The sequence below is a fragment of the Lissotriton helveticus genome, chromosome 1_1, assembly GCF_964261635.1.
Source record: "Lissotriton helveticus chromosome 1_1, aLisHel1.1, whole genome shotgun sequence".
In the NCBI taxonomy this organism is placed as follows: domain Eukaryota; kingdom Metazoa; phylum Chordata; class Amphibia; order Caudata; family Salamandridae; genus Lissotriton; species Lissotriton helveticus.
In genome coordinates, this window is record NC_136057.1 from 1,526,828,877 (window position 1) to 1,526,856,438 (window position 27,562).

The window sequence follows — 27,562 nt, forward strand, 5'->3', positions numbered from 1 at the left end:
CTATCATGTAAATGCAAGAGAGAGTAGATATAAGTAAAGAAGCTACAATTGAGGAATGAAAAAATACAATATAAATACAATAAATCAGTCATAGTGTAGAAAAAGCATGTAATAAGTGCTCTAAGTAACAGACAATGAATCGTTATTGATAATAGATACTCTAAATAAGAATATAGTAAAATAGGCAAAAAGCTAGCAGAAATTCATACAACAACAATCAGCATACTATACAAAACTTATTATCATTAATTAGAAAAAGAAGGAACCACATAAAACATAGGTTAACTCTAAACAGAACCATAGGAAAGTAGACCACCGTTTAATTCTAGAAACTAATAATGATATGTAGGGTTACTTATCGAGAAGAAGATAAAATGCTATATAAATAAAAGAACCTGACCCAAATAAAAAGAAACAAGCAAAAACTACTAAGCAAAGTAATCCATGAATCTATAGAACAACTACTGCATGGAATTAATTACTCTAGAAATAGAGAGACACTAAGGAGAATCAGCCTAAACCTTACTTAAATAGCTGCTTATGGGCATATAAATCTAATTATAAGTAAGGTAAAAAAGAAGAAACATCTCACAAATAAGGCAAAATCCAGGAATTGAGACGTAGATACTCCAACATGGGAAATAGGTAAAGAACAATGAAATATTTAGCAGTGGAGTATGAGCAACAGAAAGAGTGGTACGAACTGAGACAAAGTAGGAAAAATCTAAAACTAAAGATATGAATGCAAACAAAAGAGCCCACGTAGAAGGATAGATGAGACACGAAGAGAATAAGAACCGTAACTAGAGACATAGAAAGAGTAAGAAGCAAGACACACACAGAAAAAGAAGAGAGGAGAGGGAAGAACTTACAGAAAAAAGAAGGAATTAAGAGCCCAAAACAGGATAAAAAGAACCATATCATGGCCGGACAGACAGGCCCACGAACAAAAGAGGAAAAGAAGAGCAGGAATAGTGATGACATGAGAAAGCGACAATCTCCCAACTAGTGAGAGAAAGACAGAACATAGAGATGAACAAAATAACAAACATCTACCCCATAAAAGGAGAATGAAGAACAACAAACAGAGAAAAGAAGGAAACAAAGCCCAAAACTCCATTGGTAGAGCCACAAACAGACAGCACCAATATATCAGCAACAGAGGAACATAAAACCACCATACAGATCATAAGAGACAACGAAGTCAATAGATCTGAAAACAAAAGAGAGAGCAGAAGAGGTATAGATATACACTTCAAGTGCCAGAAGCACCAGGATCAAGCAAAGCTGCCATTTGAAGCTCCTTCTGCAGTTCCATCTGATTGTCCAAAAAAGAAGCTAGATCCGCGGGTTCATCGAAGATTCTGGAACGACCTTTGAAGGTAATACGAAATTTCGATGGACCAGAAAAGGAAAAGGGGATGTTCATCTCAGAAAGACGTTTCCGAAGATTAAGAAAGCCCTTCCTCCTTATCACTGTATCCCTGGCGAAGTCCTGAGAGATTGAAATTCGATGACCTTCCCAGGAAACAGCTTTAACCTTCCGCATGTGGGCAAGAATCTGCTCCGTGTGTTGATGACGCAGTGGTTTAAAAATTATTGCTCTTGGCTGTGTGGCAGATTTAGAACGAAAGGTGGGGACACGATGAGCCCTTTCTAATTCAAAGTCTCTCTGGAAGGAGATTTGTAGAGTAGAAGGAATCCATTGGTATAAAAAATCAATCATAGAAGAGGATGTTTTCTCTGCATCTTCCGGCAGACCAAAAATGTGCAGATCAGATCTGCGATTACGATCTTCCTGCTCAGTGAGATCCCTTCGCAATGCCGCCATTGAGCGCTCCATGTGGGTAAGAGACCTAGATTGCTTCTGCATATTATCCTCTGCACCACTGATACGTGTCTCCGTGGCCAAAACACGAATAGAGAGAGCCTTGAAGTCATTCCTTATAGCGGACACCTCCACTTGCAGTAAGTCTGTGTTAGTCTTTGTGGACTGCGCAATATCATGAACCTCATTGAGTCGCGTTAAAATTGCGTCAAGAGTGGTATTGGTGTCCGTTTGAGAAGGCTCAGGCGTAGGAGACAATGATTTGAGTCTTTTAAGAGAGGCACCGGAATCTTTTGAATCTTTAGTAGTTGATGAGCGGCCCATAGTTGCAGCCATGGAACAACAGCCACAGAGAAAAATATAAAGCCACTTGAGGTATAATAGAGGCAGGCAAAAAGGTCAAATGGAGTGTATTCCCCACCAAAAGTAAAGGAATAGAGCGCACTGAAAGCAAACAGATCAAAATAGGCAAAAAAGACGGACCTATATGGCATGCACTCACAGGAATGAAGAAAAGAACCTTCCAGAAATCAGCAGGCCAAAGCAGAGACACAGAGAATAGATGAAATGCAGCTCCGACTTCAAACAGCGGTGCCAAGGTAATCCAAAACGTATGCAAGCATAGATAGCCAAAAAATAACCAGCCAAGCAGCGCTAATAAAAAAATGAGTAATGAAAAGTCAAAGAGTAACCAAATGTATGCAATAGCACCTGATATCTCGCTGAACTGGCAAGATTGTATCCATGTCGTCTTTTTGAGGAGAACTGCCGAACTCCGTCACAAGCAGCTAAAATGGCGGCCGCCCGTAAAGATAACGAGCGTCACTTCAGCCTGTCAGAACTCACACAGCCGCAGCCGGAATCCGACGGAAATGCGCACAAACGGTTCCCGGCATACTCTCAAGACCGGGAGAGCTTTTGCGCTGAACAGGGGCACTTGGAAGCGAAACCTCCAACGGACCTCAATCACCCTGGAGCTCAAGCTCAACTCGCCATCACGCAGCGGCGCGCAAGCCACGCCCCCAGACTGCACCAGTGTTTTGATGTCTTGTTTCAGAATATATTGTTTGATGCCCCAAAGCTGCTTAGGCTGGTGTGATGCACTGTTGGTCATGGCTGCAATGTGACTATGAAGATTGAGATGATTATCAAGAGTGATGCCAAGTGATCTGGCCCTCTGTATGATGGCGGGGCAGTCATCCAGGGCGGGTAGGTTAGCCTTCCATTCTTGTACTGAAGCATTTGCTTCCAGAGGTGAGATCAAAAGAAATACTGTTTTATAGTTGGGTTCAGTTTTAAATCAGGGTTGGACATCCAGTTTGAATCTTTAAGAGTGTTTTTTGAAAGCAGGGCAACATTTTCCAGGGATGAGATTTCCATGTATATTTGGCATAGACAGATATCGATTAAAAAAAATTACAAAAATCGAGCGGACAGCACACCATAATAAAATATCACTCACTTTTACTACAATGCCAAAAGCTGTCCCTGGCCTTGTAATACCATGTGATCTGGATGAGGTCAGGCGGGCAGACTACTGAAACCCCTGTGAAGCTAATGAGAGGTATAAGTAAAGATTTACAGCTCTACGTCCTTGTTCATGTAAAAAGGCCTGGGTGAAATTTCCATTACAATTGCATAATCAAGCATCGTTTTGTGAATTTTGCCTCAGGCTAGATAATCGTAATTCCCAAAATTATATTGTTAAGTTACATTTAAATTATTTAGAGTGGCAACACAGGAACAATGAGAGGCTCCAGAATAAAAGTGGCTGCTGGGCACGCCATTGTGTTTTTTTGCATTATGTTTTTTAGTGTGAAACACAGCCTCATGTCCAAATATAAGACTAAATGTCAGTTTTTAATTTCACTTAATTTTGCGTACCTCTTTCCAAATTTCATGTAATTACACAAAAGCAAATTGTGCACACCTCTATAAATGTACACAAGGGGACTTTAGGGTGATCATTTATTAAGTGCCATTTTCCAGACTTATACCATTTTCTGTAGTGATTTTATAGTCTAGTAGAGGACATATTTTCAGTTTATGGCTTGGGCCTCTACCATTCAGTGTATAGAATATGAATACCTTCCCTTCATTGGAGATTTAACTGCTCTCGATCATTTGATCAGCATTAAAATGATACATCCAGATCTAAAATAGATAAAGACCTAGTAACATAATCTTATTTTCTTTACAATCTGAACACTTATTTGTTTTGCTAAAATGCCATCGTAGTAACAGATCCTATTCTTAAAGACTATTAGGCCTTAGAATCTAGATCAATTCCAGGCAGTTTCTACTAGAATTTTGATAACATTTGCACAGAATGGACAGACCTGCACTGCTATTTCATATGTTTTTCAAAGAATTCTTTAAATTATTTTGTATTCTGTATCAAAAAATTAAGGTTTTCTACCTTATGGCTGTGAACATTGGTGACTATTTCTTAGTGAAAGGGTAGTAAAACACCCACTAAAGTGCAATCAAAGGTTTATTGACTTTTGTGTTTTAAAGCGAATATTTCACCACCTGCTTAGGCAATCTCTTCAAAATAACTGGTCATGTTTCAGAATGATCCAGTGTCCTTGAAAAGCCAATTAAAGACACTGCTTTAAAGGGGCTTTATGAGGTGTAAATCTAACTCATAAAGACATTCAATAGAAGACATCCTGTGCACATGTATTGATAATGAGGAAGAATTACCAATTTTCGGGGGCGTGGCCGGCAGCCAAACTAAATGGCCACCGCCTAGAAAAGCTCCAGACCTCCATTCACTGATCCGCAGCTGAATTCATCACCAAGAACAATACGCCGGAATCGGAACACAGTTAGCACCGTTACTCCTCACTGGGATGCTTGCGGCTGCAGAACTGAGCGAGTATGGCCATGTGTGACATCTGCGGCCTGCACCTGACACTAAAGCCAGGGTCTCGAGTGAGTGGCCAGCCTGGACAGTCGAGACCCTCCGCAACGCCCCAGCCTGAGGTGCCGCCTACACAGCTCAGGAAAGGAGCGGATGTGCCGTTGATGGGCAGTGAAGATGGACAAGGCGATCTGCAATTTGAACTCCTGTGGCAATGCCAGCGGCCATGCTCAGTCGCCGTGCACCGGACCCACACAGTGAAGGCAGGGGCCGGACGCGAAGCTCCGCAACTAGTCTCTCCAACTAGACTCTCCGTCTGACCTGAGCGGCCCAGCATTGGGCGCATACAAGGGATGGCTTTAAATTAAGGTAGCCCCCGCGGCCCAGCATCTCGGAGCGCTCTGTGCACTGCAGCAAATGAGCACCATAGGCCAATCAGGAAAGGCACAGGCAGTGCCAGTACGTATCATCGGGAACGCCTTCTCCCTCCGGAGGGGGCCCGGGCAGCAGCAGGTCACTTGACTACACATGTATGGGGGCCAACTGTGAGAGGTGCAGCAGGAGGTGATCTCTTGGGCCCGGGCTGTGGTGCACCTAAACTGGCACGACCCTGCTGCTTGGTGCATGACTATCAGTGACCGGGGTGACTCACTGTGTAACCCCTGGGCAGTGTGAAAAGAGTGGACATGCCCTCACAACCCAGCTTGGATGCAGCATGGCACTCACTGGCGCATCCCCTCTGATCGACGCCTATCAACGGTTTTGCAACGCTGTATGGTACCCTGGGGATAGGAAACCCAAAAGGCCTTGTGTGGTTCCCGTACACACTGGCAGGCAGTGGTGAGTACTACCACTTAGGCCCTCACGAGACCAACAATTCTGTTGAGCTACGGCGTCATGGGAGGCAGAGGTCAACGTGTTACAAACCAAACCAAGCTGGACAAGTATACTTGCAATAAGTCCGTCCAGGAATCACCAGATCGTGCTGCAATGTCTGCAGAAGATCGAGCCGGGTCCGGGACCGAGAAGGTCACCCTACAGGACATAATGATCACATTCAACAAGGTACACGTGTCCTTGGAGTCTAGAATAGACACAGTTGCCACTGAACTTACGCTGATATGAGCAGATTTCAAGAAATTAAGAACGAAAGTGTCAAAAGTGGCGACAAGGACAACTGACCTGGCTGTAGATGACAATTGACAGCTAACTCATGTGGAGACCGTAAACAAAGTAATGCCGGAGAAGCTGAATGATCTCAAAGGCCGCTCCTGGCGTAACAATGTGCGCCTCGTAAGCGTACCAGAGGGAACAGGGGAACCGGCAATTGACCTCTTTGTGGAAAATCTGATCAAAACTCAGCTATAACCTCGAGGTCTCTCACAGTTCTTTTCAGTTGAGGGAGCCCACTGCGGGTCCCTGGAGGCAGGCCTAAGGCAGGTGCGCCACCAAGACCCATACTAGCCTGAATTTTCAATTTTCTAGACCGTGACCTCATTTTGCAGACTTTAAGAATAGCCCCCCGATGCACTTTGAACATAGTACGATCTCGCTCTTTCCTGACTACACAGCCGCCGTAGCCAAACAACAACACAACTTTCTTGCAATAAAGCAAGAACTCCGAGAAGTGAGCTCAAATATTCTATGATGTTTCCCACAAAGTTGCCAGTGGTATCAGACGGGAAGGTGTGGTTCTTCACGATGCCGGGCGAGGCACCAGATTGGCTTGAAGGAAGCAATCATGCACGACCCAGGAGGAACAACAGCCGAACAGCACCAGGTGCGTCACGGATGGAGCAACGGGAGGAAGCAACCGCAAGCGACAGATCTAACAAGGACGAGTAACTTTTAAAAAGCATTAGTGTTCCTATTAGAGAATGTAAGCCCTCAGAGCGGAGCCACTGACCTAACGCTCATGCACATTAAGCGGAACGCTAGCAGCTCCCAATAGCACCTGAGATCGGCTTTCAGGAACACACAGAGGGAAGTCGTGATGGTCGTGCTTGACAGTGTGGACTGATGATCAGCTATAATAGACAATATGCCCGATAAAAAGAGGTACTGGGGAGGGTATCGGGGTGGCTTCCCCTCATAAAGGTATTTAACGATGGGTACTAGGCACTCTGCATTGTTGGGGAGGCGGTAGTTTGTAAACCGTCATGCAGGGAGGCAGGATGGGGTAACGGTATAAGTTCAAGCGTTTGAATTTATTTTCCTTTTTCTTCTTTGTTGTTACCCATGTGAGACCGCAACTTGCAGTTCAGACACACTGTTCCACCTCAGACAACGCCAATGACACCCATAACTCTGCATCCTGAATCTGGTATGCCCCCGCCTGTACAAGCCCAGCACCTACCAATAATCTCTTGGCACGTAAATGGCCTCAGAGATAAAGTGAAGAGAGGCTTAGTATTACAGTACCTCAAGCGTAAAGTGCCTGCTCTGATACTCCTGCAAGAAACCCACCTCGTAGGCTCCACATGCAAGGCCTTGGATAGATGGGGCTTCAAATTGATAGTTCATTCCGAATTTTCAACCGGCTCCCGAGCAGTAGGGATCTTGATTAGGAAGCAATATTCCCTCATTATCAAACACACATACACGGATGAGCAGGGCTGCTTTGCAGCTACCACCTGCCAATGGGAGGGATGATCGATCAATATAGTAACAGCCTATATTCCCCCGCGCTTTATTCGCTAGCATTCCCAGCGCTCAGCGTGTTTCTGCTCAGACTTCCAGAGGGATAGCTTATCCTGAGAGGCAACCTCAACACGACTCTCAATAATAACTTGGACCGCACGTCCCCATGGCAACAACTGTGCACTCATTCCATACTAGCAGACTTTCTTGAGATAATAGTCCTCGTGGAGGTCTGGCGCTCACATTTCCCACAGGTACTACAATACACATACCACTCTGGAGCAAATAATAGTCTCTCCAGAATAGATTATATACTAACTTCAGTGGACAATGTAGGAAAATTTGCAGGCATGACCCACTTACCAAGGGGAATATCGGACCACTCCCACGTATTTGTTAAATATACATGGAACACTTCTGCACAACGCCATATATTCCCGATATACCAGGGCTGTCTTAAAAACCCCAATATTTGGAAGGGCCTTACCGCAGCCTTGAAACACTTTCACTGAAAACGAACAGTCCGTCTCCTCGCCCCTCATCTTATGGGACGCGTACAAGACAGTGCTCCGTGGGCAGGCCATTTCCTTAATCACAGATTACAAAAGAGAAAAGGTACAAACGCTGCACACACTCAAACAAGAACTACAACTATTAGAAACGCGACACTCCCATGACTGCTCAGATGTCAATACGCATCAGCTCCAGCTTAAAAAACAAGAATACGAACAATACATGTGTGAAGATGCCAAAAATCGACTGGAACCTAGGCGCCACACTATATATGAAGTGAGTGACAAAGCCAGAAAGCTGCTGGCATGGCTATACAAACAGGAGCAAGCTAGTCGTTGGGTGGCAGAATTTCAACACACCACGGGTGAGGTGGTAACGGACCCCCAAATCATAGCAAACACACAGGCGTATCACTACGCTAAGGTCTACACCCCTGCAACCATAATACAGCAGGAGGAGGCGGAGGCATTTCTCTGAGATATCAGACTTACTACACTCACAGATGAGGACGCAATGCTACTGGAGTCAGACCTCACTGCTGAGGAACTGGCGATAGCAATAGGAAACGTGCAGTAGGGGAGAGCTCTGGGGCCAAATGGAATCCCTATTGAACTATATAAAAAAGTAAGTATAATTACCCTCTCATTTATTAATCATGTTTAGTTTTGACTCTAGACTTGGCAGAAAACTGATTCAGGCCCTATTACAAGTTTATCGGGCAAAGAGTATCTCCAAAGTAGATTATGGAAATTAGGTCTGGTGGTTTGTTGATCAGGCTGCATTGCAAACTGTGGGAAATTATTTTTAAGACGTCTTCTATGTGTCTCTCACATTGCACCAACATTTTCAGAGCACAAAGAACTAGGGGTAGGCTATATAACAGATTTAACGGCATTTCCTCCTTTTCCATTGTGGTTAGATATTTCGTCAAGATGCACAGCAAAATTAAGCAACGAGATTTTAAAAGACTATATGTCTTTGAATAGGTCATCTCAAATTCCTTTGCTCAAATATATTGTGGATCTTTTTTAGAGCCTAGGTAGGAGTAAACTATATAACTCATTATAGGGAATTGGAAGGTCTGATCATCAATGGAGCAAAGAAACTTTTTGATGACTTAGGTCCTCCGTTAGAGGAGAGGATGCTCTTTTGAAACCTCATTCAGGTACCCACCTTTTACTGAAGTCCGTCTCCTCTATTGACTGTAACTGTAACTGTAAAAAGAACATATCAGCAGTTTTTGTTGACTAGATTTAGGTTTGGTCTTTTATATTTCTTGTTGGCATACACATGGGTGAGAAATTGGGGTAACCCTTTGGAGTCCAGTAGTTGCGAGGTCTGGCTCCACAGGATACTTTGCATTTTTTAATGTTTTGTAAATTTTATGAAGTTCCAAGGAAGGCTTTTTATCAAACCTGTTCTAAAAAGACTGAATTTTCTTCAAGGGCGTCCCACTCCATTATATTTGCAATTGTTATATGAAGAAGTCATTTTTAATGTGGTATGCTTTTTGAAAGACGCCATTAGATTGAGGAAAACCTCTGATTGTTTTTTACTATTTGATTATTCAGATTTTTGTTTTTTAGCTTTGATGTGTTTTTATACTAATGTATTTTATGCTTATGGTTTACTGTTCGTGCATTGCACATTGTTATGGTCGTTGCTGCTGTACTGTGCTTTTATTGTTTTTATGAAAAGAACTGAATAAAGCTTGCTTTGATTGATTGTTTTCAAATAATCGAATATTTCTTTCTTGATTTGATTTGGCACTGAATTTTCCAAATACATATTATTAAAAGAACAAAGAAGGTCCAACCCTTTCTATATGCATTTCTTTGCTGTAAATACTTTTTGAATTTTAACCATATTTTTCTCTGCTTTGGGACCAATTCGCGAACTCTTAGAAGAGATCATGTAAAAGAGTACTACAGGAGAACATTTATGTACTCCAAAACGCCTTTGTGAATAGTCCTAACAGTGTAAATGAGGAGACTACTTGATGTTTCTATCAAGGCCCACTTTGGCCTTTTGGGGAACACTATCTATCAATAGAAAACCTACGAATAGGAATACATTTTGGATCTATCCACCTTAAGACATTATGCACCAGTTAACCTGTTGGACAGTTCTTCTGGCACACAAGGTACTGAACACAACGGACACTCAAAAGACAAAATTACAAGAAAGAAGCTATCCACACAAGATCCTGAAAAATACTCTCAGGGAAGTTCGTCTTCAGGGTAACATTAAGATTTTACTGGAAAGAAGGGCACATTAGTAGCTAATTTTGACCATATGGCACCTGACTGAAGAAGATTATTAAAGGAAACACTTGGACATTTTAAAAATATTGATGGAAATCTTCTTTCAGTGCGTTTTGCCTTTGAAAACCCCAAACATCTTACTAGTTCATAGAAGGCCTACAATAAATTATGCATATGATGTACAGGCTTAGTCAGTTGGCAGTTGCTGGCCGCTTTCTATGTGGAGGTTGAAATATGTGCTCATCTTGCCGTTAGAGAGGAAAGAGGGAAAGCCAGCTAGAGGACACCCTCCTAAATGACACCAAATAAACCAACCACTTTCAAGGACCACTAAACAAAAATCTGGACTACTGGAATTATGTAATTTGGCAGGGGTAGCATTTTAGGCATAATTATAGATTTTCTGCTTTTGCCACATAATACATCATCTGCTGCCTTACCGGCAGAGTTTAGCAAAAAAAGTTTTGATCTCAAACGAATCGAAAGTTGCTAAAAGCACATTAACGTGTTGGTGGACAGTGGAAGGCCACACAAATGTTGACTGGTAATCTTTCTTTTAGTTATAGCGGAATATGGGTCTCACTCTGCTGCTAAGGAGCTGAAACTTTGCCCACCCAGTGTTAAAACGTATATAAATCACACCATAATAAGGTAATACTATCACAAAATATGCCTCATAATTTGTTTGCCTTTTCGTGCCTCATAATTTAGTAAAACCTGCCACATTATTCCAGTGAAAAGCAAAAACACACAAGATGATTGACGGAATGTTGCACAATGGCAAAACATTCACCCCCAGTCACAGATCTGGGTTTAATCCATCGTTATTTTGCTCACCAAGCCACCCAGTTCAGGCATGGCCATATGCAAATCAGTCTTGACCCTCTGCCTCATGGGAACAGTTCAGCCCGAACTGCCAAGCCATGTCTTCCCTGGACCGGAATCAAGCATCCTAGGACCGTTTTCTGGCTATCAGCCGTCTTCAGCCAGGCTAGATTGACTCCAGTGGCTTTGTGAGCACGGGACCCACGTCTGGGCATACCCTTCCGACATAGGGTGTACAGCAAAACACACAGGATGATGGAAGGAATGTCGCACAATGGCAAAACATTCACCCCAGTCACAGATCTGGGTTTAATCCATCGTTATTTTGCCACCAAGCCACCCCAGTTCAGACATGGCCATATGCGAATCAGTCTTGACCCTGTGCCTCATGTGAACAGTCCAGCCCGAACTTCCAAACCTTGTCTTCCCTGGACCGGAATCAAGCATCCTCGGACCGGTTTCTGGCTATCAGCCGTCTTCAGCCAGGATAGCTTGACTCCAGTGGCTTTGTGAGCACGGGACCCACGTCTGGGCATACCCTTCCCACATAGGGTGAACAGCAAAACACACAAGATGATGGACGGAATGTTGCACAATGGCAAAACATTCACCCCGTCACAGATCTGGGTTTAATCCATCGTTATTTTGCTCACCAATCCACCCCAGTTCAGACATGGCCATATGCAAATCAGTCTTGACCCTGTGCCTCATGTGAACAGTCCAGCCCGAACTGCCAAGCCATGTCTCTCCTGGACCGGAATCAAGCATCCTAGCACGGGTTCCTGGCTATCAGCCGTCTTCAGCCAGGATAGCTTAACTCAAGTGACTTTGTGAGCACAGGACCCACGTCTGGGCATACCTTTCCCACATAGGGTGAACAGCAAAACACACAAGATGATGGACGGAATGTTGCACAATGGCAAAACATTCACCCCCAGTCACAGTTCTGGCGTTATTTTGCTCCCCAAGCCACCCCAGTTCAGACATGGCCATATGCAAATCAGTCTTGACCCTGTGCATCATGGGAACAGTCCAGCCCGAACTTCCAAGCCATGTCTTCCCTGGACCGGAATCAAGCATCCTAGGACCGGTTTCTGGCTATCAGCCGTCTTCAGCCTTGATAGCTTGACTCCAGTGGATTTGTGAGCACGGGACCCTTGTCTGGGCATACCCTTCCCACATAGGGTGAACAGCAAAACACACAAGATGATGGACAGAATGTTGCACAATGGCAAAACATTCACCCCAGTCACAGATCTGGGTTTAATCCATCGTTATTTTGCTCAGCAAGCCACCCCAGGTCAGACATGGCCATATGCAAATCAGTCTTGACCCTGTGCCTCATGGAAACAGTCCAACCCAAACTTCCAAGCCATGTCTTCCCTGGACCGGAACGAAGCATCCTAGGACCGGTTTCTGGCTATCAGCTGTCTTCAGCCCGGATAGCTTGACTCCAGTGGCTTTGTGAGCACGGGACCAACGTCTGGGCATACCCTTCCCACATAGGGTGAACAGCAAAACACACATGATGATTAATGTTGCACAATGGCAAAACATTCACCCCCAGTCACAGATCTGGGTTTAATCCATTGTTATATTGCTCACCAAGCCACCCCAGTTCAGACATTGCCATATGCAAATTAGCCTTGACCCTGTGCCTCATGGGAACAGTCCAGCCCGAACTGCCAAGCCATGTCTTTCCTGGACCGGAATCAAGCATCCTAGGACCGGTTTCTGGCTATCAGCCGTCTTCAGCCAGGATAGCTTGACTCCAGTGGCTTTGTGAGCATGGGACCCATGTCTGGGCATACCCTTCCCACATAGGGTGAACAGCAAAACACACAAGATGATAGACGGAATGTTGCACAATGGCAAAACATTCACCCCCAGTCACAGATCTGGGTTTAATCCATCGTTGTTTTGCTCACCAAGCCACCCCAGTTCAGACATGGCCATATGCAAATCAGTCTTGACCCTGTGCCTCATGGGAACAGTTCAGCCCGAACTGCCAAGCCATGTCTCCCTGGACCGGAATCAAGCATCCTAGGACTGGTTTCTGGCTATCAGCCATCTTCAGCCAGGATAGCTTGACTCCAGAGGCTTTGTGAGCACGGGACCCACGTCTGGGCATACCCTTCCCACATAGGGTGAACGGAAAAACACACGAGATGATGGACGGAATGTTGCACAATGGCAAAACATTCACCCCCAGTCACAGATCTGGGTTTAATCCATCGTTATTTTGCTCACCAATCCACCCCAGTTCAGACATGGCCATATGCAAATCAGTCTTGACCCTGTGCCTCATGTGAACAGTCCAGCCCGAACTGCCAAGCCATGTCTCTCCTGGACCGGAATCAAGCATCCTAGCACGGGTTTCTGGCTATCAGCCGTCTTCAGCCAGGATAGCTTAACTCAAGTGACTTTGTGAGCACAGGACCCACGTCTGGGCATACCTTTCCCACATAGGGTGAACAGCAAAACACACAAGATGATGGACGGAATGTTGCACAATGGCAAAACATTCACCCCCAGTCACAGTTCTGGCGTTATTTTGCTCCCCAAGCCACCCCAGTTCAGACATGGCCATATGCAAATCAGTCTTGACCCTGTGCATCATGGGAACAGTCCAGCCCGAACTTCCAAGCCATGTCTTCCCTGGACCGGAATCAAGCATCCTAGGACCGGTTTCTGGCTATCAACCGTCTTCAGCCTTGATAGCTTGACTCCAGTGGATTTGTGAGCACGGGACCCTTGTCTGGGCATACCCTTCCCACATAGGGTGAACAGCAAAACACACAAGATGATGGACAGAATGTTGCACAATGGCAAAACATTCACCCCAGTCACAGATCTGGGTTTAATCCATCGTTATTTTGCTCAGCAAGCCACCCCAGGTCAGACATGGCCATATGCAAATCAGTCTTGACCCTGTGCCTCATGGAAACAGTCCAACCCAAACTTCCAAGCCATGTCTTCCCTGGACCGGAATCAAGCATCCTAGGACCGGTTTCTGGCTATCAGCTGTCTTCAGCCAGGATAGCTTGACTCCAGTGGCTTTGTGAGCACGGGACCAACGTCTGGGCATACCCTTCCCACATAGGGTGAACAGCAAAACACACAAGATGATGGACGGAATGTTGCATAATGGCAAAACATTCACCCCCAGTCACAAATCTGGGTTTAATCCATCGTTATTTTGCTCACCAAGCCACCCCAGTTCAGACATGGCCATATGTAAATTAGTCTTGACCCTGTGCCTCATGGGAACCGTCCAGCCCGAACTGCCAAGCCATGTCTTCCCTGGACCCGAATCAAGCATCCTAGGAACGGTTTCTGGCAATCAGCCATCTTCTGCCAGGATAGCTTGACTCCAGTGGCTTTGTGAGCACGGGACCCACATCTGTGCATACCCTTCCCACATAGGGTGAACAGCAAAACACACAAGATGATGGACGGAATGTTGCATAATGGCAAAACATTCACCCCAGTCACAGATCTGGGTTTAATCCATCGTTATTTTGCCACCAAGCCACCCCAGTTCAGACATGGCCATATGCGAATCAGTCTTGACCCTGTGCCTCATGTGAACAGTCCAGCCCGAACTTCCAAACCATGTCTTCCCTGGACCGGAATCAAGCATCCTCGGACCGGTTTCTGGCTATCAGCCGTCTTCAGCCAGGATAGCTTGACTCCAGTGGCTTTGTGAGCACGGGACCCACGTCTGGGCATACCCTTCCCACATAGGGTGAACAGCAAAACACACAAGATGATGGACGGAATGTTGCACAATGGCAAAACATTCACCCCCAGTCACAGATCTGGGTTTAATCCATCGTTTTTTTGCTCACCAAGCCACCCCAGTTCAGACATGGTCATATGCAAATCAGTCTTAACCCTGTGCCTCATGGGAACAGTCCAGCCCGAACCGCCAAGCCATGTCTCCCTGGACCGGAATCAAGCATCCTAGGACAGGTTTCTGGCTATCAGCCATCTTCAGCCAGGATAGCTTTACTCCAGTGGCTTTGTGAGCACGGGACCCACGTCTGGGCATACCCTTCCCATATAGGGTGAACAGCAAAACACACAAGATGATGGACGGAATGTTGCACAATGGCAAAACATTCACCCCCAGTCACAGATCTGGGTTTAATCCATAGTTATTTTGCTCACCAAGCCACCCCAGTTCAGACATGGCCATATGCACATCAGTCTTGACCCTGTGCCTCATGTGAACAGTCCAGCCCGAACTGCCAAGCCATGTCTTCCATGGACCGGAATCAAGCATCCTAGGACCGGTTTCTGGCTATCAGCCGTCTTCAGCCAGGATAGCTTGACTCCAGTGGCTTTGTGAGCACGGGACCCACGTCTGGGCATACCCTTCCCACATAGGGTGGAGAGCAAAATACACAAGATGATTAATGTTGCACAATGGCAAAACATTCACCCCCAGTCACAGATCTGGGATTAATCCATTGTTATGTTGCTCACCAAGCCACCCCAGTTCAGACATGGCCATATGCAAAATAGCCTTGACCCTGTGCCTCATGGGAACAGTCCAGCCCAAACTGCCAAGCCATGTCTTCCCTGGACCGGAATCAAGCATCCTAGGATCGGTTTCTGGCTATCAGCCATCTTCTGCCAGGATAGCTTGACTCCAGTGGCTTTGTGAGCACGGGACCCACATCTGGGCATACCGTTCCCACATAGGGTGAACAGCAAAACACACAAGATGATGGACGGAATGTTGCATAATGGCAAAACATTCACCCCAGTCACAGATCTGGGTTTAATCCATCGTTATTTTGCTCACCAAGCCACCCCAGTTCAGACATGGCCATATGCAAATCAGTCTTGACCCCGTGCCTCATGAGAACAGTCCAGCCCGAACTGCCAAGCCATGTCTTCCCTGGACTGGAATCAAGCATCCTAGGACCCGTTTCTGACTATCAGCCGTCTTCAGCCAGGATAGCTTGACTCCAGTGGCTTTGTGAGCACGGAACCCACGTCTGGGCATACCCTTCCCACATAGGGTGAACAGCAAAACACACAAGATGATGGACGGAATGTTGCACAATGGCAAAACATTCACCCCCAGTCACAGATCTGGGTTTAATCCTTCATTATTTTGCTCACCAAGCCACCCCAGTTCAGACATGGCCATATGAAAATCGGTCTTGACCCTGTGCCTCATGGGAACAGTCCAGCCCGAACTACCAAGCCATGTCTCCCTGGACCAGAATCAAGCATCCTAGGACCAGTTTCTGGCTATCAGTTGTCTTCAGCCAGGATAGCTTGACTCCAGTGGCTTTGTGAGCACGGGCCCCACGTCTGGGCATACCCTTCCCACATAGGGTGAACAGCAAAACACACAAGATGATGGACGGAATGCTGCACAATGGCAAAACATTCACCCCCAGTCACAGATCTGGGTTTAATCCATCGGTTTTTTTGCTCACCAAGCCACCCCAGTTCAGACATGGCCATATGCAAATCAGTCTTGACCCTGTGCCTCATGGGAACAGTTCAGCCCGAACTGCCAAGCCATGTCTCCCTGGACCGGAATCAAGCATCCTAGGACTGGTTTCTGGCTATCAGCCATCTTCAGCCAGGATAGCTTGACTCCAGTGGCTTTGTGAGCACAGGACCCACGTCTGGGCATACCCTTCTCACATAGGGTGAACAGCAAAACACACAAGATGATGGACGGAATGTTGCACAATGGCAAAACATTCACCCCCAGTCACAGATCTGGGTTTAATCCATCGTTATTTTGCTCACCAAGCCACCCCAGTTCAGACATGGCCATATGCAAATCAGTCTTGACCCTGTGCCTCATGTGAACAGTCCAGCCCGAACTGCCAAGCCATTCTTTCCTGGACCGGAATCAAGCATCCTAGGACGGGTTTCTGGCTATCAGCCGTCTTCAGCCAGGATAGCTTAACTCCAGTGGCTTTGTGAGCACGGGACCCACGTCTGGGCATACCTTTCCCACATAGGGTGAACAGCAAAACACACAAGATGATGGACGGAATGTTGCACAATGGCAAAACATTCACCCCCGGTCACAGATCTGGTGTTATTTTGCTCACCAAGCCACCCCAGTTCAGACATGGCCATATGCAAATCAGTCTTGACCCTGTGCCTCATGGGAACAGTCCAGCCCGAACTTCCAAGCCATGTCTTCCCTGGACCGTAATCAAGCATCCTAGGACCGGTTTCTGGCTATCAGCCGTCTTCAGCCAGGTTAGCTTGACTCCAGTGGCTTTGTGAGCACGGGACCCACGTCTGGGTATACCCTTCCCACATAGGGTGAACAGCAAAACACACAAAATGATGGACGGAATGTTGCACAATGGCAAAACATTCACCCCCAGTCACAGATCTGGGTTTAATCCATCGTTTTTTGCTCACCAAGCCACCCCAGTTCAGACATGGCCATATGCAAATCAGTCTTGACCCTGTGCCTCATGGGAACCGTCCAGCCCGAACTGCCAAGCCATGTCTTCCCTGGACCGGAATCAAGCATCCCAGGACTGGTTTCTGGCTATCAGCCGTCTTCAGCCAGGATAGCTTGACTCCAGTGGCTTTGTGAGCACGAGACCCACGTCTGGGCATACCCTTCCCACATAGGGTGACCAGCAAAACAGACAAGATGATGGACGGAATGTTGCACAATGGCAACACATTCACCCCCAGTCACAGATCTGGGTTTAATCCATCGTTATTTTGCTCACCAAGCCACCCCAGTTCAGACTTGGCCATATGCAAATCAGTCTTGACCCTGTGCCTCATGGGGACAGTCCAGCCCAAACTGCCAAGCCATGTCTTCCCTGCACTGGAATCAAGCATCCTGGGACCGGATTCTGACATTTAAGCCGTCATCAGCCAGGCCAGCTTGAATCCAGTGGCAAAGTGAGCAAGTTACTCACGTCTGGGCATACCGACCTGCAAGATAGGGAGCTCTTATGTCTTGGAGTTTTAGTGTGGAAAGGTGTCAGCACTATTCCGGGGTGTCCCTTATCTTTTCAAAGTAGATAATAGAGAAAGGAGCGAGCCACTAAAACTGCTGCGTCACCTCAAGGAAGCTCTGACCCTGCAAAGGGTGTACATTAATATCATGCATAGGTGTCATTCACCCGTATACTAATTTACACAATGTGCTCATGAACCGAGCCTTATTTAGGGGTATATTCACAAGAACATGTGCTAAACATCACCAAAAAAAGCTAACGCACCGTTGCAGCCGATCGCGCGAAAATTACCCTGTGATAACGTGGAATTCACAACAAGAACGAGCGCATCCCCACAGCACCCCGGACGAGCAGCCTGGGACCTCGGGGACTGGGAACGGTAAGGACAAGAAGAAGAGGAAGACAAAGTTCCGTCCACAGGAAAACAGGATCCTGATTACAGAGGTGATGGAACACCATAAACAACTGTTCGTCACCTCCAACGTGTCATTGGAACCAAAAATGGGATATGGCAGGACATCGTGGACAAGGTGAATACCATCGGGGAGCATAAGAGGTCAATGGACGAGGCCAAGAGGCGATGGATTGACATCAAGCGAAAGACCAAGGAGAAACTCGCAGCCAACCAGAAGGCAGCAATGCAGACTAGAGGTGGAAGCCCAGAGCCACAGCTCATGCTGAATGACATGGAGGAGCTTGTGTCGACAATCATCAGTGTGGAGACTCTGGCCGGAGTCAGGGGACCAGAAACTGCCCGACAGGCACAACACAACCGCAACAAGGTGAGTGACCTCCAGGTACTGGGGACGGGTGGAGAGTGCCACAATGGCACACATGCACAATCCAGCAGAGCACAGTGCACACCCACAATGACTCCGGGTCATGGACCTGATCTACACACAATATACAATGCCATGCTGTCTGAATGTCAACATGTACCATGCGGCTACATACATGTGGACACATTTTAATATACCATCTCCCCTTCACATTGCAGTGGCACCAACAACAGCCCCTGCAGAGCAGTCCCAGACACTCTTCAGTGATGACAAGGAGGACACTGCCAGCATCGACACTCAAACCCTCCAAAACGTCATGGGCATCATCCCCAACTCACCTCCAGGATCAGGGCAGCCCAGCTGCATCGCGTAGACCCCTCCCACTACCCAAAGCACCCAGGAGGAGGCACCCACAGCCCCGGCACTCTCCCAAGACCCCCAGGAACAAACCATGGCCTTTGAACGCCGTGTGCTGATGGGCCAGAGGGAGATGACTGAGCAGGTGCAGCTGGGGTTCAGCCTCATGGCTACCAAAATTGGCGCCATCAATGGGTGTCTAGGCACCCGCTCCAGTCCCTAAAGGACACCCATGGCCCGCTCCATGGTCTCCAAGGAGCCCTGACTGACATCGCTGGAGTCATGACACGGAAAGAAGAACACCGGTCTGCTCAGACTGGCTCCAGCGATTCCAGCCGTGAGCTGGCATACATGCAGAGGCTCATGGAGGACATGGTGCAGATGGAGGTGAAAAGGATGGCAGCCACCGCTGCACATCAGCAAGATGTAGCTGGAATCTACCATGCCCAGCAGATCCTCATCATGTCATTGTTGCCACAAGGCGTGGCGCTGATGAATGCTGCTGTCCCCACACCATCCACATCTCCACTCCCTGGTGTGTCAGTGCCTCACAGTGCGGCAGGTGTATCCACTCTGGCACCTGATGTGCCACTGCCACACAGTGAAGCTGACAATCCACCTCTGACCCCTGATGTGTCAGTGGCACACAGTGCAGCAGTCGGGACTGCAACACCCACAGGTGAGGCAGAGCACACATACGGGGACGAGGACATGGATGGGATTGGTGTCAGAAAGAGGCAGTAGCATTCATCTCCGCCACCTGGCCTGTTTCTGCTTGGTGTCTCACATGGCCTCATGACCTCCCACTGACCCCCGGTACACTCCACTACACTCACCTTGGACCGCGACATGGACTGCCATATCCTGTTTGATGACCAATGGCACGGTGACCAGACTGCGGACTGTACCCTTCCTCTTCCGCACTACCTTTCAATCCTAGGATGGACACTGGCTGGCCCTCCACTGGCCCATATTGTGTGGTGTGCTTGGCATGGCCCTGTACCGCACCAGCTGTGACACTCCACTGAATGTGCAATAAACATCCAGTAACACACTGCTGTGTCATGTCTTTCATCATTCCTGCATGAATGTATGGATGGAAGTGGGGACAGTGATTTCCCTTACATCAATGATGCTCATCTAGTGTGATGCCAGTCACCGTGTGCTACATTGCCTATTGCCTCCCCGGTGCCATGGACGCTACAACAGGGACACAATCATTAGTCACTTCTTTGTACGGACATGGACTGAGCCACGCCCAGAGCCCCGAGTCATTGTTGCAAGCCCTGCGCTGGTCCGGCCTATGCCAGACCACTCTGCTGACGCTCCGAGGGGGGCCTACATAGCTACCTGTTGCAGGCGTACTCGCTGGTGGTGTGCAGGTCACTGGTCTAGTTGTCAGCATGTCACGGCCACTCCCTGAGTGCAGGTCTGTACACACACCACACCCATCCGGCACAGGCGTCACCGGCCATGTGACTCCGCAAATATAAGGGGGTGACAACGTCACATTCCCACATTACTGGATGACTGACACTTCACGGTGCTCAATCAAAAAGGACCCACGATTTGCTGCGCACAGGGTTGGTGGCACCCGAGGACTTGTGGCCGACAAGGGCCTACCACCACATGGCGCTGACTGAGGTTGCACAGGGTTAATGGCACCCGAGGCCTTGCGGCCAACATGGGCCTACCACCACATGGCGCTGACTGTGGTTGCACAGGGTTATTGGCACACGTGCCTACTGGTGGACACACCGGCGAAAGCAGGCGAGCAGTGGGGCCTGTGTGCGCAGGGGAGGCGGGGTCTCTCTCTCTCTCCCTTCCGGCACTCTCTCTCCCTTCCCTTTCTCCTTCTCCTTCTCTCTCTCTCTCTCCCTCCCTCTCCCTCTCCCTCTCCCTCTCCTTTCCTATCCTTCCCCTCTCTTTCTCTCTCTGGCTCAATTTTCTTCTCTGTGTCTTGCTCCTTTGATTTGTGCATGGCACACGTCCTGATTTTGTGCTTTGTTTTCCAGGCTGTGACTTCAAGGTTGTCCCTGATGAACCCAACAGGAGAGGTACACATTGTTGTGTTGTGTTTCAATAAAGTTTTTGGTTGTTACTTCAGTGCTGTGTGACTGTTTCTCCTTCTTCTGGCCACACGTGTGTATTTATCTTGGCACTGTGCCTCATGGTGTTATTGTGGCTCTTGTGTCGTGCACGGTATGTGTATGTCTGGGGGAGGGGTCCGGGGGGGGTTCTGGGTGAGGTGGCGAGGGATGTTGGGGCCCTCATGGGTATCAGTGCTGCATGGTCGTTGCCTCCATGGAATCTGTGGGTCTTCAGGTGTGGCTCTTGGCAGGGCCCCCTTTCATGCTGTGGGTAGTCGTCCTGCTTAGCACCAACAAGATATTACAAAAAACAGGGGTCCCTAGTAGTTCAGGGATCTTTCGCAAAAATGATAGACATACGCTCAATAGTATGTATGACCTTTGTCCAGCCGGACAGGAATTTTAATTAAAGTGATAAGCAAGAATAAAGAGGATTTTTTACACAGTGGGTGCAGCCAGCAACCCACAGGGGACAAGACAAAACAAGGGGATGGGGTTAGAACGAACAAGGCGGTCTGTATACTAGTAGTTCAGTGAACAGACAAAAATACATTTTGGAAGCATCATTGTATACAATTTATACTTTTCATTTTACATATGACGCTAAAATGTCGACGACGTTTCGATGCCTATTGTGAAATGAGTGGCATCATCTTCAGGACAAAGAATAAAAAAGCTTGTCTTGAAAATCTTTAGGCAATTTTTGGCCAGATTTAGGTCCAAACATTGTTTATTTCCAGGGGGCGGTGCTCAATATCAAGGGACATATGGTGGGGTACTCAATTATCTGAGCATTTTCCAAACCAGGGCAAGAAAGCCTCTTCATAGGAGACCGGACCGATCGTGTCTCATTCCTGGTTGGGTTGCTCGATGGCAATTCTGGGCTCAGATGGGCGGGGATCCCCCTGGAAATAAACAATGTTTGGACCTAAATCTGGCCAAAAATTGCCTAAAGATTTTCAAGACAAGCTTTTTTATTCTCTGTCCTGAAAATGATGCCACTCATTTCACAATAGGCATCGAAACGTCGTCGACATTTTAGCGTCATATGTAAAATGAAAAGTATAAATTGTATACAATGATGCTTCTAAAATGTATTTTTGTCTGTTCACTGAACTATAGTATACAGACCGCCTTGTTCGTTCTAACTCCATCCCCTTGTTTTGTCTTGTCCCCTGTGGGTTGCTGGCTGCACCCACTGTGTAAAAAATCCTCTTTATTCTTGCTTATCACTTTAATTAAAATTCCTGTCCGGCTGGACAAAGGTCATACATACTATTGAGCGTATGTCTATCATTTTTGCGAAAGATCCCTGGACTACTAGGGACCCCTGTTTTTTGTAATACGTTACTGCCCAAGGTCCCTAGTGCTATACCTTTGGGTTCCCTTGTTTTGTGTAAAATAGCACCAACAAGAGGCAGGTGTTAATTCCCTGCTGCTACCTCGGCTTATCGCCGGTTTTTGTTTCGCATTGCAGATCTGGCAGTTCATTGTGAAAGTGGTGCTGTGGTTTATTTGTGTGTTTTTGCATGGGAATGCCTACTCTGCATCTCATTAGGGTTAGTTGGTGGTTTCCACCATGGAGGTAAATTGTTGGGTAGTTCTCGCGGGAATTCAGGTGATGTCTGCAGTTTTCGGGGTGTTAAATCTAGCTCCACATTTGTTCTGTTAGGGTTGGGATAAATCGGAGTTGAGTCCTTGTGAATATCCCACTTAAAGTTTTCCGTTAGGGAAGGCTGTCACAAACGTGATCAATGTCGCGTCAGTCTTATTATAAGTTCCATAAAATATAAGGCACTTGTGATAACCTGTCAGCCAAACTCTAAATGAGGCCCATGTCTTGCAATTATGCTAGTATCCCTTCAGGAAACATGTCAAAATATGCCTACATTCATTTATTTTTTGTGGAAAATTAGACATCTGTTTCTCAAAGATAATGGCAGCAACAATTATTTGCATCATAACCCTAGCAAACGAGAGAGTGGCGAGCATCTGTTGTGATTTGTCTATTCTTTGTTTTTCCTTATTCGATCATAGAGATGCTTTTATGACTGAAAAAATATTGCTTTTCTGTCTTTACCATTCCAGCAGCACGTGTTGGATCTGGCAGTTGCTGAACATACAGTGCTGTGCAAGGTGCAGAATCCGTACAGATCAGCAAGGATTAAACATAGCATTATTCGACAAGACCACCCCCTCCAGTGAACATAGTTTATTTTCTCCGGAGTACACGAATCCATTGTTGTTATTGGTACATTAAACTGTAAGTATGCAGACGTTAAAAAAACAAATCCGTTGGACTGCTCTGTATTTTACCTACATTTTACGGACATTTTGGATGAAATTACTTAAACAAAACGTAATTTCCTTAAAATAAGTTTGCTTCAGCACACGCTTATACAAGCTGATCCCTATTTAATTTCTTAATAAAAAAAATGTTTTTGAAAATTCATAATTTTGCCAAAGCATTTGCATGTTTGGGCACATTTACACACATCCTTACCAAAATTTATGAGGTTGCAGCACTCAAGGAGCAGGTTTATTTATGCGCCAAATAATATTTGAAAATACAAATCTGACGCCCTATGTTACAGAAAAGGCACACTTCCTTCGTCTGAATACGGTGTAGCTGCGTGTAGGTTTGCAAAATGCAGACAGTCAATGCACCTTTTCACAATGAATGAATGTAAAAGTTTCTAACATTTACATTGGCCCAGGTTCCATTGTGCTGGTGGCAACCTGGCCTGCATTTTAAAGGGGGTAGAATTGTATTCATATACTATTTTCAAAAATAAATTTACGAATAGTTTGTGGTTGCCACTGTGTACTTCTATTTAGATCAGCGTTTCCATGGGAAGATCTTTTTTTGACAAAGCTGCATGAAAGTTTGGAAAATACATTTCATCCACCTTGGTTCCTTCCTGGAAAGATTTACGTTGATTCGCCAAGTGGAGGCTGTAAAAATAGGGCAGGGGGGGTGCTAAAACAGTGATTGCCTATATAATAATAACTATAGGTACCTTGCTCTGCAATGCAGAAAACATGTCAACATGAAAAGGCACCAAAGTCAGCCAAAAGTTAGAACACTTTTCTCAGAAAATCTGCTTTTTGTAATTTAGTGTAAATCCATTCAGCTATTTTTGAGAAATTTGCATTTAAAGAGGGGCTCGGATTGAGCATGAAGGGGTTAAAACGTTAGGTATATCTGGACCGTCGATGACCAGATATACTCGAATGGGCAATTTAGGGGGATGATCAATCCCGATTTGCTGGCGACAACATGCACAAAATGCCGTGGCCTGCCATTACAGGAATCAGGGAAATGGTCCCTGCGTCTTGAACATTTATTAACAAAATATAAGGGGGAGGGTGCGCACACCCTGACCCCAGGGACCTGTAGGTTGCTTCGCTTGATTGGCTGGACACAGCATAGACAACATGTTGTAGCAGCAATTATATGATTCCGGGACATAGTCCTTGTTGAAATGTATTGTTGTGAATGTCAGTTTTTTCAGCATGAAAAAACAAGCACATATAAAGGATAACATATTTTAGGGCCAATATAAATCATTTGTTGGTGGTCTTATACCCCTTTTTGAAATTCTACTGCATTCTCATGTCACTTTATATAAGTTCACATTATCTTCTCCAGTCATGTGAGAATAAACTCTGATATTCTGAGTTAAACATGTACTTCCAACAGCAGCAGCAGTCTCTTTTTATTCTCCAGTGTTCTACTGTACTTCATAAAAATGCTCTAATGAAAAACTGGAGTGCTAATATTCTGCATTTGTGACAAGAGTGGGGCACAACTGAAAGCCGCATGTAAACTTAAAATAAATTTCATACAGAGTGTACTGCAATAAGTGAAGAAAACGAGGGGTTGGTCTATGTCATAGATATAATGGGCAGCGCTCTACAAAATAGAACAAGCATTTGCAATGCAATAGGTCTCGCAGTTTCCCTAGTTTAAGCTAATAGCACTGTAAATGACAATGCCTTTTATTTATGTTTAAAAAAAATATAAAAGGCATTGTTAGTTGGAATGCCAATAGCTCAAAATCGCATAAATGCGAGACCTATTGCATTGCAAATGCTTGTTTTAACTCTTTTCATCTCAGGTTAACATCTCTGCATGGACTGCCATTACCTGCCGATTCTGTCATATTTCAAAGAGTGACGTTGCTCCCCTAACCCCCATGCACACTGATGTCACTGAAGGCTTTGAGGACACTGGCGGCCATGATGTCACTATAGCTTGTGATACCACTGCCATGTTACAACGAACAGGTGTCCTCGTGCAATACAGTGATTTCATGGTCATCAGAGATGTCAGAGCAGACAGGGATGCCATTGTTGACGATAATGTCATTACCAAATGGTGCCTCTGAACATATTAACCCTGTGAGAGACATCTGTGCCATTGCCGTCAGTGATAGCACACTACAGGTAATAACATTACTGTAGGCGATGACGTCACTGAAGAGAGTTATTCTACTACAGGAAGTGATGCCACTACAGGCAAGATCATCGCTGCGTACTAGGAAGTCACTGAAGACGTAATGTGATGACTACAGGTAAAGTGTCCTTATAAACGCTCATGATACTGCTACAGACACTGCAGGCGACGATGACACCGAAAGTGACGCCACTATAGACTGTAATGACGCTACATACACTTATATCTCTGTTCATACCGAAGGTACTGCAGAAAGCGGTGCCAAAACTGTAGGTAATAGAGTCTCGACATACCCTTATGACACCACAGATACTAAACAAACTGTAGACGAGTGATGTCACTTAAGGCAGTGATGTCTCTATAGGACAAGCTGTCATAGAACGCTGTCACTCACCGCAGACATTGATACTGCCACAAACACTGCAGGCATCCGTGTCTCTGAAGACAATGACATCACTGTAGGTCGTGTTGCTACTTACATACGCTTATACCACCGCAGACCCGCAGACACCGCAGTAACGCCGGACCAGCTTCCACCCCGCTGCCAGGAAAGCTATATGCTGCCCCCGTACCTGCAGGTGCACGCACTCCGCCTACTGCTCCTCCCTCTTCTGCAGCTCACATTTCCTTAATCACTGCATGTATGCGGCGTGAAGAGATGTTATTTTGTACAACACCTGTGGTAAGACCGATAATAAGTGAATTTTCCAGCGCGAGCCCAGGTCATACACATGATATTCGGCCCGCCACCCTCCGTCGAGAGAGACAGCCGTAATCCTGTTATATGTTCTGTACCAACTGTAATAACTGAACACGTTGATTAAACGAGGAAACGCTGTGCCCGCCTCCCTGCTCGGGGCAGCGCAGCCATTGGCGGACCCCTGAGGCAGGAAGCCAGGCAACGGGAGAGAAGACGTGGGCCGGGCCAGAAGAAAGAAGGAAGTCCCGCCTGCTGCTGGGCTATGATTGGCTGCCCGCCGGGATGGAGCAAAGAAGCCGAGTCCTCCCGCGGCCCGGGGCTCCCGTGAGCTAGGGAGAGCCCCGGGGCCGCCCCAGAGAAGAGAAATCCTGCATAGCCGGTGAGTGGGGTCCGGTGCTGGTGTGTGTGTGTGTATGTGTGAGATGGCAGCGGGGGGAGGAGGGGGGTCTTTGTATGTTTGCGTGCGTGTGTGTAGGTGCGCTGGTGTGTGTGTGGGGGGGTCTCTGTGTGTGCGTGTAGGTGCGCTAGTGTGTGTGTAGGTGCGGCGGCGATGGGGGGGTGTGTGTGTGTGCCTGTGTATGCGTGTGGCTGTGTATGCGTGTGGCTGTGATGTGCGCATGCGTGAGTGTGGGTGCGCGTGCACGAAGTGAAATCCAGGACAAGAGAAGCGCGTGGCACCCTCTTGTCCTTCCTTCCCCCGAGACAGGCAACATTAGGTCTCCAGCTGGACGCATCCTTTGGATGCTAACTCCAGCTCGACCTAAAAAGGACACATTTTCTGTGAGTTCTCAAATATCTTCCTCATCCATTTCAGTAATGCATTCTGACATGCAGAGTGAACGATTGACTTCCAACACAGCAGCAGTCTGTCAGTTAACTTCCTAGTAATTAATTGCCATGTCACTATACAGTTCTAATAAACAGCTAGAGAGCTAACATTTCATATGCAAGACAACATTGAGGCTTACCTGAATGGCAGAGGAACAGTCTGAAGTAATTGAGCTTTAACCGCATCAGTGCGGCGCATTTTCCCGCTGTGCGCTGAAGATTTGTAAATACCGCGGTTCATGACGAGCTCAGCTCGTCATCAGCGTACGAGAGGTGTACCTCATGACGAGCTGAGCTCGTCATCAGCGTCGATGTGGTTAAGATGTTAGTTCAGGTATTAAAAGCCAGTTGGTTAAAAATGTGGAGGGGAGGTATGGATTTTTAGCAATTTGAGGCATAATGTATTTTGAAAGGGGCTAAAGACAGGTACAAGAGAGAC